Source organism: Myotis brandtii, unplaced genomic scaffold (assembly GCF_000412655.1).
Source record: "Myotis brandtii unplaced genomic scaffold, ASM41265v1 scaffold397, whole genome shotgun sequence".
Classification (NCBI taxonomy): domain Eukaryota; kingdom Metazoa; phylum Chordata; class Mammalia; order Chiroptera; family Vespertilionidae; genus Myotis; species Myotis brandtii.
Window position 1 is genome coordinate 4,530,479 of NW_005365229.1, and position 9,252 is coordinate 4,539,730.

General features: G+C 41.7%; 1 pseudogene; it reads right to left on the reverse strand.

Annotated features, from left to right (window-relative positions):
- Nucleotides 1-2,941: 2,941 nt before the first annotated feature.
- LOC102249248 overlaps nt 2,942-9,252 on the reverse strand; it is a 13,583-nt pseudogene continuing 7,272 nt past the window's right edge.

Genomic DNA, 9,252 nt, shown 5'->3' on the forward strand with positions numbered 1-9,252 from the left:
GGAGAAACCAACCCTGCTGACACATTGATCTTGGACTTCCAGCCTCCAGATTGTGGGAGAACAGACTTTTGTTGTTTAAGTTGCCAGTCTATGGTGTTTGTTATGGCAGCCCCATGCAGACTAATACAGGCACTTTACCTCTGAGGTGTTCCTCTCAAAAACCCATAACCCCATCCCAATCACAAGAAAAATATCCAACAAATCCCAATGAAGGGACATTCTACAAAATACCTGACCAATCCTCCTCAAAACTGCTAAGGTTATCAAAGGTCAAGGTAAAAAAAAGTCTGAGAAATGCTAAACAGCCAAGAGGAGCCTAAGGGGACATGACAACTATTTGTAATGTGCTGTCCCAGATGGGGTCCTGGAACAGAAAAAGGGCCTTAAGTAAAAACGAAGGAAATCTGAGCAAAGTGTGGACTTCGGTTAATTGTGACAAATGTACCACACTCTAATGTTAACAATAGGGGAAACTGCGTGTGAGGAATATGGACAGTCTGTATTCTCCTCACAATTTTTCTATAAATCTAAAGCCATAATAAAATTAAAAGTTGTTTTTTAATGAGCAAAAGGTTTGAATGGACATTTTAACCAAGATATACAAATGGCCAATCAGCATATGGAAAGATGCTCAACATTATCATTCATTAGGGAAATGTAAATTAAAACTACAATTAGATGTCACTTCATACAATTAGAAAATCAAAAAGAAGTAAGTGTTGGCAAGGATCTGAAGAAATTAGAGTCTTTTTCCTGAGGGAAATTTAAAATGGAACAGCCATTTTGGGGGGAAATTGGCAGTTTCTTAAAATGTTAAGTATAAAGTTACCATAAATATCCAGTAATTCCACTCTAATATGCCTACAAAAAGACATGAAAGTGAATATCCATAGATGTGTTATTCATAATAGCCAAAAAGTGGAAATAACCCAAATGTATTATCAACTAATAACAGATAAATAAAATGTGGTATATTCATACAGTGGAATATTATTCAGCAATAAGAAAGGAATGAAGTTCTGATACATGTTACAATATGGATGAACCTTGAAAACATGCTCAGTGAAAGTGACCAGATGCAAAAAAACACATATTATTAATTTCCATTAATATGAAATATCCATAAAAGGCAAATCAATAGCAACAGAAAGAAGATCAATGGTTGTGTATGGCTAGGGATGAGAATGAAGATTGACTTCAAATAGGCATGGGCAAAATTGGGGGGATAGTAGAAATGATCAACAGTTGGATTGTGTCAGAAAGGATATATGCACCCCTTTGTTCATAGCAGCACAATTTACAATAGCTAAGATTTGGAAACAGCCTAAGTGCCCATCAGCAGATGAGTGGATTAAAAAACTGTGGTACATCTACACAATGTAATACTACACTGAAGTAAAAACGAAAGAACTCTTACCATTTGCAACAGCATTATGCTAAGTGAAATAAGGCAGTCAGAAAAAGATAAATATCACATGACCTCACTCATTTATGGAATATAATGAACAACATAAACTGATGAACAAAAATAGATCCAGAGATATAGGATATAGAAGCATCGAACAGATTGTCAAACCTCAGAAGGAAGGCAGGTGAGGATGGAGGGGGGTAAGAGATCAACCAAAAGACTTGTATGCATGCATATAAGCATAACCAATGGACACAAACAGTAAGGGGGTGAGGGCATGTGCTGGGAGGTGGGGGGGGCTGGGGGGAGGTCAATGAGGGAAAAAGGAGACATATGTAATAATTTCCACAATAAAGAATTTAAATTTTTAAAAAGTTGGATTGTGATGATTGCACAACTGTAAACTCATTAAAATTATTGATTTATACATTTATAATGGGTGAATTTTATGGTATGAGTTTTATATTACTTTCATAACACTGTAAAAATAATTAGCAAGATGGTGAGGCATAGATTAAACAAAATTGGCAAAATGTTGATAATTTTGTAAGTTGGGTGACAAGCAGAGCAGATTCGTTATACTATTCCTTTTCTTTTGTTTATGTTTGAAATTTTCATAATACAAAGTTTAAAAATTTAATGAATCGCTCCCCTGAACACACAGGCTTTCATGAAGTCCCTGAGCACACAGTGTTGGTGTTATTTACATATCATCCTTTCTCCCCACTAGATGGTGAGTTTTCTAGGGATAGAGAGAGTTTATTACTATTACTATTATTGTTGTTGTTGTTGTTGTTATTATATATTTCCAGGGTCTGACCCAGATACTGGCAAAGAAATGTTAGTTGCCAAAATCTTTCAAATAAAATGGGGAGGGAGTAGAGAAATAATTGGTAACAATGGGAAAGACTACTTTGCAAAAGCAAACTCAAGTTTCTCTAAAGGAAATATTTTAAGTATTCAGAACTGCAAGATGATGACACTTTACTTCAAATGGGCTTGGCTGTTGGGCTTTCTGTGACATTCTGTGCATCCGGGAGGGCTAACATTAGTAGCAACCCATCAGTGACGGGTCCCTGCTTCTAATATTATTATAAAATGTTTAAAGATTTAAAGCACTCTACATGAAATAACACTGAACAAAACTGGATCCTTTTAACGTCGGGATTTTATAGTGACTCCGGGTCCTCGTAGTGACTTACTTTCCTTACCAATTACATGAGTGTAGAAAATATGTTCTTTGACCTTATTTTGATAAATTCCCTGTTTTTAAAAAATGTGATTTTCTTGCCAATCGACTGTCCTGAGAGCAAGAAAACTTTGAAAACTCTTCCAGATTTGCTAATAAAAAAGTGCAACCCACCTGGTAAAACAGGCCTCCCTAGTGAGAGAAGGCAAAAAGGTAAGTGCCTTCCATTACATACTCTCTAGGGGCCAGGCAAGTGCTAGGTCTTGAGAAGTGATTGTACTAACCCGCCCGACAGCCCCATGAAAGAGGTGAGGAAACGGGGCCTCACAAGGGGTGATTCTCTGCTACCCAGAGCAGCAGGCCCCCCAGGCCCCCAGCGCCCCCACAGTCCCAGGGCGCAGGGAGCTCAGCAGGTCCAGCTCTCGGGCGCCACCTAGCGTTGGCCGCGCCCAGAGTCGGCAAAAATTCGGGCGGGGCTCAGCCCACCGCCTGCCTTCAGGCGCACAGGTGTCCGGTGCCGGGATCAAGTAAAGCAGAAGAAACACCTGGATCTCGCAGCCCCTCGCGCGGAGTCCTGCAGGCACTGAGGCAAGCTCGCTCTGGGGTTTCCGGCGCCGCGGCGCCTGGGGCGGGGGTGGCTGGACTGGGAGCAGGGACAGGGTCCGAGTCCCTAGTCCCGCCTGAATCTCCCCGCATCCGTTTTTGCTTGTGTAAACGCGGGCGAGAGCGGCCCTGAGCACGGGAGGGGCGGGGGCGGGGCCCTGAAAGTCCGAGTCCAAGTGCAGAGAACACCGTGGAAACCACCTGGATGCCCCTCCAGTCCTTTAACCTTGGTAGGTGATGAGAATCACAGGGGAACTAGAAGGCAAATATCTGGGCGGCATCCCAGACCCATTGAACTGGGGGGTGGCGTGGGAGTTGGGGGGGGGGGCATCAGTAGTTTCCACGTGCGGGATGACTCTATAGCGTACAGTACGGCTGCGGGTTAAGAACAGTCTTACACTCCGAGTGAGCCCGGTTCCCGTTCGCACCTGCATCATTCTCATTCAGCGGTTCTCAACCTGTGGGTCGCGACCCCTTTGGCGGTCGAACGACCCTTTCACAGGGGTCGCCTAAGACCATCCTGCATATCAGATATTTACATTACGATTCATAACAGTAGCAACATTACAGTTATGAAGTAGCAACGAAAATAATTTTATGGTTGGGTCACAACATGAGGAACTGTTTTTAAAGGGCCAGAAGGTTGAGAACCACTGCTGATTGCTTCTGGTGCCATACCTACTTACACCTTCCTCCCAAATGTCACCTCTTTGAACTAACTCACCCTGCGAAGCATAGACGGGTGTCCCCTCCCGTGCGTTCCCGTCACCCTGGACACGGGCAGGCAGGAGGGAGGACAGAGAAGCAGTAACCTGCCTTTGCACGGACTGAACACGGGCAGGCAGGACTGGAGGGTGAAGGGCAGAGAGCAGCAGTGGCCGCAGGGCAGGGGATAGCCCAGGGCACCAGTGGGCCGGGCACGGGCTGTGGAGAACCGGTTTCAGGGAGGCAGAGAGGTGAGATCACAGCTGTGCTGAGCCTCCGAGCCCCCAGGACACATCACTTAGGAAACAGGAGTTGGGAGATAAAGTTAGGAAGAATTTCCACCTGTCCCCAGCAGAGCTTTGAACCATGCTCTGGTTCGACGCGGCTAGCAAGGCCCCATGCCCATGGTGCCGGCCCTGCCTGGGAGCCTGGCTAAACATGTGGGTTCCTGGGTCCTGCCCCAGACGCAGGAATCAGACTCCCCGGGTAATATGTTCAGGAATCTCTCACTGAAAGAATTCCCTGGGAGGTTTCTATCAGGCAGTTGGGAACAGTGGTTCGAAGTTTCCAACCCTGGCTACTCATTGGATTGCTGGTCCCCTCCCCTATAGGCGAACATGGGAAATTCCTAAATGCTGCTCTTCTCCCTCCCCCACCGCATGGAATGCTGCTAGATTTTTGGAACCACTCTGGGTTCAGATCTCACCACCATCCATTAGGTCCGGTGATTACGAATAAGCTTCTTAACCTGTGGCTCACTTTTCTCGGCTGTGAAATGGGGCGGTTGTGAGGATTCAGTGAGTTAATATACACAAAGTGCTTAGAATAGCGGCTGCTACAGTAAAGACAAAATAATAGCTTAGCCCTTATTATTATCAATTGTTTTTAGCCCTGGGCTGCAGATGAGAAAAACCTTTGTTTGTTTTTAGTTTGTTTTTAAACACAAACACCAATTCAGTTAGAACAATTCCGTTAGAATCCACAGTGACTCTGGAGCCTGAATTGAAATCTGCTTTGCTAATTCAGTTATGTATCTTGGAGCTTCTTCGTAGGCAGATATCCAGGCCTGCTGTCATTCTTTTAAACTTTTTATTTTGAGATCATTACCCCATCATCTCAACTGTTGTGTTATTCCAGGGCACAGGCATGGCCTAATCTAGTTAATCCCATGTTAATGTGCTCTTCCCAATAACCCTATGAGACTATATCTCCTTTTAATGTGGTCAAGTTTGTAGGTAAGTGTCACATGCAAGGTCCTGCAGCTATAAAATGGCAAAACAGACAACTGATCCGATCTTTCTGTCGATTGTTCTGAGCTACCTCTCTACTCACTAGATCAAATCTGGATTCATCATGTTATGCCCCTGCCCCAAATTCATACGTTGAAGTCCTAACCCCCCAGATCTCAGACTATGGCTGCACTTAGAGATAGGGTCTTTAAGTAGGTGATTGATTTAAAAGGAGGCCCTTAGGGTGGGCCCTGATCCAATCTGACGTGGGTCCTTAGAGGAGAGAGGTTCAAACAGAAGAAAGACCATGTGTGTACACAGCAAGAAGAGCCATCTATGAGCCGAGGGAAGATGCCTTGGGAAAAACCAAACCTTCATCTGGAACTTCCAGCCCCCAGAACTGTGAGATGATAAATTTCTGTTGTTTAAGGCACTCCGCTTGCAGTAATTTGTGTGGCGGCCCTAGCAAACAAATACATTCCCCACTCTACCGCCCCTCCTGGAGTTCAAGGGTGAAAAGAAGGAGCCGAGGAGCCCACCATGCACATCTTTTTTTCCCATCCAGTTGGTTGCCCTTTTGTCCAAACTGCTCAGCCCAGTGCCTGGCACATAGCACAGAGCCGTTTTTGACACACACACACACAACACCTGGATACAACAGTGTATTCCCTCTCTCAAATCTGAGTGGCATCCCCATTCTTCAGATGAGGAAACAGGTTTAAAAAGGATAGGTAACTTGTCCAAGTCATACAGCTTTTAAACGGTGGAGCCAGGACAGAAGACTCAACCCCAGGTAGTTTGTTTCCAGATCTCATGCTCTTTTAAATTTGTTTAAGTTTGCTGAGATATAACTGATATATATTAAAATCCATAGATTTTAACTCTACAATCTGATGAGTTTTGGCAAATGTGTGCCCTCACCGAACTACCATTACAATCAGGATATAGAACATCATCTATCCAGAAAGTTCCCTCATCTCCCATATAGTCAGTTCCCCAACCCCTACCTCTGCTCCAACCAACTACTGATCTGATTTCTATTGCCTGTTCTAGAACTTTGTATAACTGGAATCATTCATTGCATACTCTTTTTGGGTCTGGCTTCTTTTGTTCAACATAATGTCTCTGAGATCCAGTCATGTTTTTCCTGTACCAGCCATTCTTTCCTTTTTATTGCTAAATAGAATCCCGTTGTATGGCTATATCACAATTAGCTTATCCATTCTTCAGTTGATGGCCTTTTGGGCTGTTTCCACTATTTAGCTATTATGAATAATGCTGCTGTGAATATTTGTGTACAAATCTCTTTGCAGAACATATTTTTATTTCTCTTGGGTAAATACCTAGTAGTGGAATTGCTGGTCATGGATAGGTGTGTTTAATATTATAAGAAACTCCAAACTGTGCAAGGGGTTGTACCAGTTTACATTCCTACTAACTGTGCTGGAGAGTTCCCGCCGCTACACATCATCTACCACTTGGGATTGTAATTTTTAAAAATTTTTAATCATTCTAGTGGGTGTGAAGAGGTACTCATTGTGGTTTTAATTTACATTTCCCTAGCCCTAATGACTAATTACCGTAAACATCTTCTCATATGCATATTGGCTATTCATATTTCTTCTTTTGGGGATTGTCTGTTCAAGTTTCTTGCCCATTTTTAGAGTGCTTTTTTAAAATTGAGATATACTTCACATAACAAAATTCACCATTTTAAAGTGTACTTTTCAGTGGTTTTTAGTATTTCACTGCTAATTCCAGAACATTTCCGTTACTCCAAAAAGAAACCCCCATACCTATTAACTTTTGTTCATTTTCTAATTGGGGTGTTCATACTTTGAGTTACAAAGGATTTTATACACTCTGGACACTATTCCTCTGTTAGATATATGTGTTAGAAATATTTTCTCCCAGTTTATGGCTTGCCTTTTGTTTTTATTTTTAATAGTTTTTTATTGATTTTAAAGAGGAAGGGAGGGGAGAGAGAGAGAGAAACATCCATGATGAGAGAGAATCATTGATTGGCTGCCTCCTGCACGCCCCCTACTGGGGATTGAGCCTGCAACCCAGGCATGTGCCCTTGACTGGAATCGAACCCAGGACCCTTCAGTCTGCAGGCCAGGCGCCTTTTCATTTTTTTAATGGTGCCTTTTGAAGAGCAAGAGGTTAAAATTTTAAGTCTATTTTATCATTTTTATTATTTTATAGTGAGTGCTTTCTTGTGTCCTAAGAAATCTTTATTAACCCCAAGGTCATGAAGATTTTCTCCGATAAGTTATATAGTTTTAGCTTTTATGTTTATGCCTATCATCCATTTTAAATTAATTTTTGTGTCAGCTTTATTCTTTCCATTCTTATAGCCAGTTGATCCAGCACTATTTGTTGAAAGCACAAATGAATTGCTCCATTGAATTGCCTTGGTACATTGGTCAAAAATCAGTTTACTAACATTATACCAATGCCAGCTTCCTGGTTTTTATATGTTGTATAAGATGCTACCATTGGGGAAAACTGGGTAAAAGATATACAGGACCTCTCTGTATTAGCTTTGTGACTTTCTTGCCAATTTATATTAGTGATTTTTCATGCCTATTGTAATGGCTAGGACTTGCAACATTGACAAGAAGTAATTAAAATGAACAACCTCACCCTGATCCAAATCGTAGGAAAAAGAGATTCAGTCTTTCACCATTAAATTTTATGTTCACTGTAGGTTTATCCTTTTGAGGAAGTTCCTTCTATTCTTAGTTTGCTGAGAATTTTTCTCATGAATGGATGTTGAATCTTATTAAATGCTTTTCTCTGACTATACAGTATTGAGATGATCATATGATTTTTCTCTTTAATTCTATTGCTATGGGTTATATTAATTGCTTTTCAAATGTTGAACTAGCCTTATATTCCTGGGATAAAACCCACATGGTCATGATTCTTTGAATATATTTCTAGATTTTATTTGCTATCGTTCTCTTGAGGATATTTGTATTAGTGTTCATGAGGGATCTTAGTCTGGAGGTTTCTTTTTTATAATGTCTTTATTACTGAGCCCAACTTCCTTCTTAAATAAAATGTGAGGGTTAGAGAAGTCCTCCCCACAGAGATTATTTCCAAGTCAAAATTCTCCCCAGGCAGGGTCCTCCTCCCAGACATGCCCTTGGTGATAACCAGGCGGTTTTGATGAGATGAGATAAGCTGGCTAAGAGTTCACCTGAGTCTCTTGTGAGACTTTGACGGGTAAAGCTGGGACTAAGGTCTGAGCTTCTGCTTTACAGGTTCAAGAACTCAATTTTATCAGATCACCCAAAGGCGATAATTTCCTAGGGAATTACAACATACTGTACAAGCCTGTAGAGACTAAACAGTTAAATCAGAGTATCGTTTTATTAATATATAACAGAAGTATATTTCTCCTGAAATCTGAATATTCATGCCTTTAATTCATTTTTTTAATGGTGCCTTTTGAAGAGCAAGAGGAATAAATACTGTATTGGTCTCTACTAGTAAATACTCAAGAAACCAAATTAGTCATGTGAAGGCTTCTTAGCATGCCCAGAGGCAGAGCACAGGGAGCCAGTAATTCTGTTTGTTTTGTCCTGAGGTGGAACAAGGCGTCATCCCTGTTCCTGGCTGGTGATCCTCCAGTCACAGTGTCCCTCTGCCATTGTTAGTGCTGAATAAACAACAGCAAATTCTTAGCCTTTGGCAATCTTTTTCCTAGACTCAGTCCAAGCCACTACCTTCCCTATGGACTTTGTCACGCTACAGTTCATTAAACAGCTGTTTATTTTACATTCTCTTTCATTTTGTCTCTCTGATGAAGGCTTAAGACACCGTGATTCTAAGTGTGGAAAACAAATATTCTTTGTCTTTCAAAAGCCATTGTGAAATATGGCACCCATACAGAAAAGTGCACAGAGCAAAAAACTACTACCCACTGGTTAATTATGAAGCAAATACCTGTACAACCACTACCGAAGTCAAGAAATAGAACACTGTTGGCACCCCAGAACCTACTGTGTGCCCTTTCCTGTTCAAATCTCGACTCCTATCCGGTTTTTGTTGTTGTTGTTAATCCTCACCTGAGGATATTTTTTCATTGATTTTTAGAGAAGAGTGGA